The sequence below is a fragment of the Thamnophis elegans genome, chromosome 10 (genome assembly GCF_009769535.1).
Source record: "Thamnophis elegans isolate rThaEle1 chromosome 10, rThaEle1.pri, whole genome shotgun sequence".
Classification (NCBI taxonomy): domain Eukaryota; kingdom Metazoa; phylum Chordata; class Lepidosauria; order Squamata; family Colubridae; genus Thamnophis; species Thamnophis elegans.
Genome location: NC_045550.1, coordinates 71,027,305 through 71,035,719, shown reverse-complemented (window position 1 = coordinate 71,035,719; position 8,415 = coordinate 71,027,305).

The window sequence follows — 8,415 nt, the reverse complement described above, 5'->3', positions numbered from 1 at the left end:
AAAACAACTGGAGCACCACTTAAACACCACAGGCATTGACAAATTCTCCATCAGTCAATTGCAGTAAGGCGGCTTCCATCCTGCAATGATATCTGTAACACCGTCAAACGTCCAGATTTGCCTTGGGGAGGACTCGATAGGGAGACCAAAATGCCAAACCAGGGCTAAACATCTGGCTGAGCGTGCAATGATCGATAATAATATAACACCGATAAAAGGGGGAGTAAAGGAGATAAGAAGGAGACGTGATAACAGTGCAGCCACACGACAAGGGTTAGCAGGCCTGGGGCAGCAGGGAAAGCATCAGATGCTCAGCCGAGGGATGGCAGGAGGGGAAACATCACCTTCGCGTCAACTGCAGGGTCGTCTTGAAGGGAGGAGCTGAAACAGTACAGGAGGCGATGTGGGGTGGGGTGGGGTCTGCAGATATTTCCTCCGCCCTCTTTCTGACCCGCACAATAGACAGGCCTCTAGGGAAGGCTGGCTGGTTGCAATTGGTTTTTGCCCAAGAGCAACAAAACCCTCTTCCAAGGCCTCAGGGGCTGCCCCGAAGAAGCAGCGGCCGAGCGATCCTCCAAAGCACCAAAGGCAGCCAAGAAGCGACGGATGGAAGCTGACCAAGGAGAGAGGCAAGCTGGAATGGAGGAGGGATTTGCCTGACCGTTAAAATAATCCGTGGAATGGCTTTCCTCCAAAAGCGGTGGGGGCTCCGTCCCTGGAGGCTTTTAAGAAGAGATTGGACAACCTGAAGTAGTGCAGGATCCCCTGATTAAGCAGTGGGTTGGACTAGACGACCTCACAGGTCCCTTTCAATTCTGTTATTCCTTCCTTCCTTCCTTCCTTCCTTCCTTCCTTCCTTCAAAAAAGGTTTTTAAGAAGATACAGCCACTTGTCTGAAATGTTTATGATCTGCTGTACGAACAGAGGATTGGACTAGAAGACCTCCAAGGTCACTTCCAATTCTTTCTTTCTTTCTTTCTTTCTTTCTTTCTTTCTTTCTTTCTTTCTCTTTTTTCTTTCTTTCTTTTTCTCCTTCCTTCCTTCAAAAATGGTTTTTAAGGAGATACAACTACTTGTCTGAAATGTTTATGATCTCCTATACGAACAGAGGATTGGACTAGAAGACCTCCAAGGTCACTTCTAATTCTATTATTCTTTCTTTCTTTCTTTCTTTCTTTTTCTTTTTCTCCTTCCTTCCTTTCTTCCTTCCTTCCTTCCTTCCTTCAAAAAAGGTTTTTAAGAAGATACAGCCACTTGTCTGAAATGTTTATGGTCTCCTGTATGAACAGAGGGTTGGACTAAAAGACCTCCAAGGTCACTTCCAATTCTATTATTCCTTCCTTCCTTCCTTCCTTCCTTCCTCCCTCCCTCCCTCCCTCCCTCCCTCCCTCCATCCCTCCCTCCCTCCCTTAGAAACGTTTTTTCAGAAGACACAGCCACTTGTCCCTTTCAATTCTATTATTCTGACATTAGCCATACAAGAAACCAGGATTTACCCTCCCCAGCTCTGTTGTCCTTTGGGAGCATGGAGGCAGATGAAGCCCCCGCTGGAGAGGTGACAGCCGGGGATGTCGGCAGGCCACTGAAATGGCCCATGAATGATGGATGAAGCTGTGCGGCTGAGCCGTCACTCTCGAGCGGAGGCATTAATAACTGCCAGGCTGCTGAGAAAAGCCGAGTCAGGGGAAAGCCTTCCTCTCCTCCTCCGCCTCTCCTTCTCCTCTGCTGAAGACGCAGAGACGCGAAGGCGACAAGAGGCCTCCATCGCTTCTCCTTCTTGGCACTCGAGGCCCCAAACTCCAGCGCGAGGAGGGGGGGCTGTCTGTGGAATTTAATCCCCCCTGGGCTCCCCAAAGGAAAGAGGAGCCCCTCTTGGTGCAAAATTCGATCCGTGCCTTTGGCTCGATAGGCGGAGGAGAGTTCGGCTTTGATGCGAACAGCCAAGTCCCAAAACTTTCAGAAACTTTTCTTTGCTTGTTGCTTTGGCCCTCGAGGGGGTGTGTGGTGGTGGTCTCCACTGGGAGTGCTTGTTGGGGGAAGAGGACCCCACCCCCGCCCTGGTCTCCAACTCTGCCTTTGACTTTTTACATTGCTTTTAAAGTGCTAATCTCTGTAGTTTTACCATTCGAATCTACATGTTTCGATTCTTTTTCTATTTGATGGTCGGATTCCGAAAGATCTCCTGCATGGAGAATTGGAGCAGGGAAAGCGCCCCAGAGGGAGATCACAGCTGCGATACAAGGATATCTGCAAGAGGGATCTAAAGTCCTTAGGAATGGACATTAACCGCCTGGAAAACTCGACCTCTGATCGTCCAGCTGGGAGGGTAAAGACGCAGTTTCGCCTCCTCCGATTCGGAGAGACACTTGTGTGACAGGATGAGGCAAAGAGGCCGTCCCGGAACCAGCGAAATCTGGGGGCTGGCAGGAGACAGAAAGCATCTGAGTGTGGAAGGGATCGCCGCTCCCGAATTGGCCTTTTTAGCCACACCAGATGCTGCTCTAGGACCTCTCTCCAGAGCACCAGACCACAGTCTTTCGAGACTAAAGGATGCCAATGATTTTCTATTTGTCTTATGACCTGTGTCAGAAGTTAAAACCCAGCCCTCTCCTAGAAAAATGAAATACCCTGGGAGATATTGAAAAGGCAGAATATTATATTCCCCTGGAGGAGAAATGGAGAAACATGATTTTTAAGGCAGGAAGCAGGCTCACTCTTCATAGCCCCCACCTTTGTCAATGGGCCATTAAAGGCCTGGGCCAGTCTATTCTACACAACAAAGGTAGGATTAGCCCTCTACAGAAACTCACCACAAGGCACCTGGGAAAATTACATCAGCCTGCAAGGCAACCAAACCTGGATTCAAAACGCAGCCTAGAGAGTTGCCCCTGCATGGCTCCATGGGAGTCTGACAACCAATCAGAATGGTTTATGGTTTTATGGTTTTATTGGGATTTATATGCCGCCCTTTTCCCTGAGGGGACTCAGGGCGGCTTACAGAATACAAGCTCAAGATCAAAGGCCAGAGAGGGCATAAAACCAGGGACTTTCAGCATCTCTTTTCTTCTCCACCCAACATCTGGAAGCATCTGATGACCCCCCTTTTCCATTCAGGAGCTCAAGCCACGTGATCCTGTCCACCATTAAAACCATTTTTCCAAGCAGCCTCCATGTTCCAGTGTCTCCATGTTCCAGTGTTCAGAATGCAGCCGCGCGAGCGATTGTGGGTGCACCTCGATTCACCCACGTAACACCTATCCTCCGTGAGCTGCGCTGGCTACCTGTTGATCTCCGGGTGCGCTTCAAGGTGCTACTCACCACCTACAAAGCCCTTCATGGTAGTGGATCTGGGTACTTGAGAGACCGCCTCCTGCCAATCACCTCCTCACGACCCATTAGATCGCACAGATTGGGCCTCCTCCGAGTTCCATCTGCCAGTCAGTGTCGACTGGCAACTACGCGGAGGAGAGCCTTCTCCGTAGCAGCTCCGACCCTTTGGAACGATCTCCCCGTGGAGATTCGCACCCTCACCACCCTCCAGACCTTCCGCACAGCCCTCAAGACCTGGCTATCCCGTCAGGCCTGGGGTTAAAGATTATAATCCATCCCCGCCCGAATGATGAATGTTGCTTTATTCTTTTAATTATGTATTGTCCTATATGTCATTGTATGTTTCCCCTTCCTATATACGTTGTAAGCCGCCCTGAGTCCCCTCAGGGAAAAGGGCGGCCTATAAATAAACTTAAAACCTAAAACCTAAAAACCTAAATCTTCTTCCCCACTTGGAGCCGAACCCAGAAGGACGTTTCCTCCAACACCTGTAAGCCCACCCAAGTGTCATCTTAAAGTGGGGTGGGAGGCACAAAAATGTAATGAATAAACACATTCCCAGGAAGCGGTTTTGCAGGGAGTGAAGAAACTAGAACGAATGTTTAAAAAAAACACCCAAATATCCTTATCTGGATCAGAGAGCTCCAGTTTCAGGTTCAGCCCATTTCACCAGGAAACCTGAGCAGCTGATGAAGAGGAAGGTTTAGATATAAGGAAGATGAAGAAGAAGAAGGAGGAGAAGCAAAAGCTGTACCGGAATCATCAGAGGTATTTTCTTCCAAAATCCCAGATTATTTTCTTAACCTGAGATGACATTAATAACTATCAAAATAGAGAAAACCTGGTCTTTAAGATGCTGGATGGTGCACTGACCCTCTATTACATTTATTATGTAAGAACCTTTATGCGTTAGACCTCAAACCGGTGTAGGACATCCAGTCACTTCAAGGAAAAAGGACACTTCGGGGACTTCAATTTGCCTTCGCTCGGCAAGCACTCTGGTGCAACGCAGGAGTCCATGGCTTCCATGACAGCCATGGGCTTGGCCCAAGTAATCCGGGCCCCGACTCACTCGGCGGGTCACACGCTCGACCTCGTATTCCTCTCGGAGCAGTGGAGTTGTGATCTTGGTTTGAGGGGTAGTGAGATCTTACCCCTGTCATGGTCGGACCACTACCTATTGAGGCTTGACTTTCGGAGACCAAACCCCCACTGTAGGGAGGAGGAACCGATTAGGTGGTTCCACCCCAGGCGCCTTATGGACCCTTTGGGATTTCAGGCGGCGCTTGGCGTTGTTCCTGATACCCTCGCCCGCAGTCCGGTGGAGACCCTGGTTGCTGCTTGGAACTCAGCAGCGTCAGAGGCTCTCAACCGGATTGCGCCTTTACGGCCGATCCGAGGCAGTGGATCCAGGAGGGCTCCTTGGTTTACCGAGGAACTCCGGGAGATGAAGCGCCAAAAGAGACACCTAGAGCACCGCTGGAGATCCAGTAAGTCCGAGTCAGACCGAGCACTATTAAAATCCTGCATCAGAGTTTACCTCCGGGCAATTCGGACATCAAAAAGAACTCATATTGCCACTCTGATAGCTTCCGCTGAGTCGCGCCCAGCCGCCTTGTTTAGGATAACCCGTTCCCTCCTGAATAGGAGGGATACGAGTGATCCTTTGCGAGGTAGAGCTGAGGAATACGTCCAATTCCTCGCGGATAAAGTTGCTCGGCTTCGGGCGGACCTGGACTCCAAATTGCGCAGAGCCAGCCGAGGCACCAGGGGAGAATCTGGAGCGACATCTCTGGATTGATTTTCAACTCGTTACCCCTGAGGAAGTGGACAAGGCCATGGGGGCTGTGAGTGCCTCCACATGTGTGCTGGACCCGTGCCCCTCCTGGCTGGTTGCGAACAGCAGGGAGGTGACACGGGGCTGGATCCAGGCAGGAGTTATCGCCTCCCTTCGGGAGGGGTTGTGTTGTCCGTTGTTTTTCTGTTTTTTTCCCTGTTTGTATCCCCCCCCTCCCTGACTTGGTTTGTGAGCCGCCCTGAGTCCCTCTGGGAATAGGGCGGCATAGAAATACAATAAAATCGAAAATCGAAAATTGAAAGTTTCAACAGGGAGCTTCAAAAACGTGCTGAAAATTTGCAAACAAAATTTGCAGCTATCTCCTTTGAATTTAAACACTGTCAACCCAAGACCCCCCCTCCACCCCCCAGGGAAAACACCAAAAGCATTAAACAGGGAAGAAGTGCTGGAAGCCTTCAATCCACCCAAGGGACTACAGAACCTCGATTTTGGCACCGGTACCCCTCTCATCCACCGGAGTCTCGGTCTGTGTTGGGACTTGAAGAAGGACATCTTCACCTGTAGAGCCCAGCCCAGAAGGCCACCTTCACAAGGGGAGGGGTTCTGTCAAACCTCTGGGGTTCGCTGCGCCTGTAACGATCCAAGGGAGGCTCCTTCTGCGCAGGCGCTCCCAAAGCACCAAAGATTGGGACGGGCAGCTCCCGCCAGAACAGAAGCAAGACTGGGGTTGGCGTTGGTGAACTCTATTTGCAAACAAATGCACACAAGCTTCATTTCAAACGTGTGTGTGCAATGATGAACACTGACTTCTAAAGTGCGTGCACTTTCGTTAAAATTGGAAACAGAAGACGAACTAGTTAAAAGGGGGAGGGTAAGCCACCCACTGCCCCCCCCCCCCAAAATCAGTATAACACACCAACCGATCAAAGGGAAAATGTGTGGATAAAGAGGGGTGAAGACAGGATGGCAGAGAGGCAACATCTACGTGAGGTCCTCCTTCCAAGGAGTCACTTTTATCATCACACTTTTAATCCAGACTACAAACTCACAAACACCTGAAAGTTGGCAGCGATCTAATGAGCAGCCAGCCAACTCCTGTAACGTTTCTTCTCCTGAAAATTCCCTCCTGGACATCCTGCTTTAGAGTCAGAGTGGAAAGCCAAGTCAAAAGTCCAGAGTCCATGGAGAGCATCCGCTATCTTCAGTGAGATACCACCACCAGTCATAAAAAACTTCCAGCAACAACTACTGAATGACAATCCCATTGAGGAGTCTCGATATTCCCCCCTTTATCCTGGGGAAGACACTCCGCGCATGTATCTACTCTCCAGAAACCACAAAGAGGGAACTCCGCTCAGGCTAATGTCAGCAGAAGGAACTCCACTCACCCAAAGCATGGCAAAACATCTAACCACCTTATTAGCAACTCTGGTCGGCAACCCCAGCCATCACGTCAACAATCCCCAGGATTTTGTCAGCAAGGTTGGGAAACTAAAATGAATGTGAATCTGATGATAACTTGCTACGATGTCAGAATGAACTTCCCCGGAAATTCCAACAACATCTCATGGCGGTGAAGAAACACCTGCTATAAGAGACCACATGAAGTGCCAGAACCAACCTCAGCCCAGACCACATTTGTTTACTGTAGCTATTCAAATCCCGCAGCTCCAGGCAGAGCAGAGGAATAATTTGACTTTGGGGAATAAATGTATGGAATAAGAGACTCTGAGAAAATCTAATCTTTGGCCTTAATGCAACCATGGAACAAAGCTCTCAGCCTCCATGCGGCTGTTGAAAGGGACTCCAGATGTTGGGTTCTGATGTCCATCTTGCAAGCACATCTGCACTCACAGACTTCAGATCACGCTCTAAAGGCCAAAAGGTTATAGGGAGATATGTATAATTATGGCAATATTTTAATAATTGTGGAAAGAATTGTGATTCAGATTAGATTTATTGCTACACTTATTTATTGCTACTTCCTCTGATCCTCCTTTCGATCAATAACATGACCTGCAAATAACCAGAACTAGAAAACTATCTTGCATGAAAAGTCATTACGTTGTTGCAAATATCGCCAAACTTCTGCCTCTACTGACAATTAATCATCAGGCTAAACTAATCAACTTGTGCAAATAAGAGCAGAGATGGGAAATCCTTTCCAGATGCTCCAGAGCTTCTATGTTGCCCAGAGGTGGTGCTGAAAGTGAGCACATAGGCACATGTCAAAGAAAATACCTGTAAACAGAGTAAAAACTCAAATGTTCCGCCACCAGAGCTGCACATCTGTCAAATTAAACATTGGAGACCTCCCAAATGACCATCTTTCCTATCAATATTACCACCCCGTGGATCTCCAATTGTAGCTGCCTCCAGGGCTGTTTCTATGCTCTCAAATAAGCCTCCTTGAGCCACAGGGCCCGTGTCGTTCTTACCCAGAACCAGCTCAGACTGGGCCGGAATTGTTCTAACACAGTGGGTGGGGGTGGCGAACCTGTGGCATGCAGAGCCCTCTCTGTCGGTGTGTGCGCCCTCCCCCAGCTCTGTTTCAGGTCTCTGGCATGCATACATGCGCACCTTCCGGTTTAGTTGGGGCACAGTTACAAGCCTGTGGTGGGCAGAGATGCACGGAGTGCTTGCGCATGTGGCCACACCTTCCAGTTTGGGTGTGCGCACACACTTTGGGTAGTCGGGGCCTGAAAGGTTCGCTATCACTGTCCTAATACACAATTCATGCACTTTCTAAAGCGGCATTCAGAAATGCACCATGTTAAAAAAAAAAATGCCTGAAGGAATGAAACCTTTCCAAGATTTCAAGGACTTCCCAAATTGCTCCTACAACCCACCTTTCTGATCACAGCACAGAAACAACACCTCAATTTCTTGAACTTTATAAAAGTCAAAACAAGACTCTGTAGTTGGAAAGAAAACTGTTTGTGGATACGTTTTGTAAATATCTTACGATGTTGCAGGACAAACAGGGAACCCGTGTAGTTCCATTTGCAAATCTAAAATCAAGACTCCTGATCCCAGCATGGCTGTTTTACAGGTATTAAGTCTGGGCTGGTTGTCCTGCCTTTCCTTGGGGGAAATCAGGGTTCCAGTGGGGGTTGTGGGGGCATCCTGAACAGCTCCAAAGTGGGCAGAAGAAATCCTAATGATATGTAGCCATAACAACATTCTTCTTAGAAAGTCAAGGTCACTTTTGTTCCTGCACCTGGCCGGAACTGGATGGGTGGAAGCTGCCAGTGTGGCAGGGGAAGAGTGGACCATGGGATGGACTT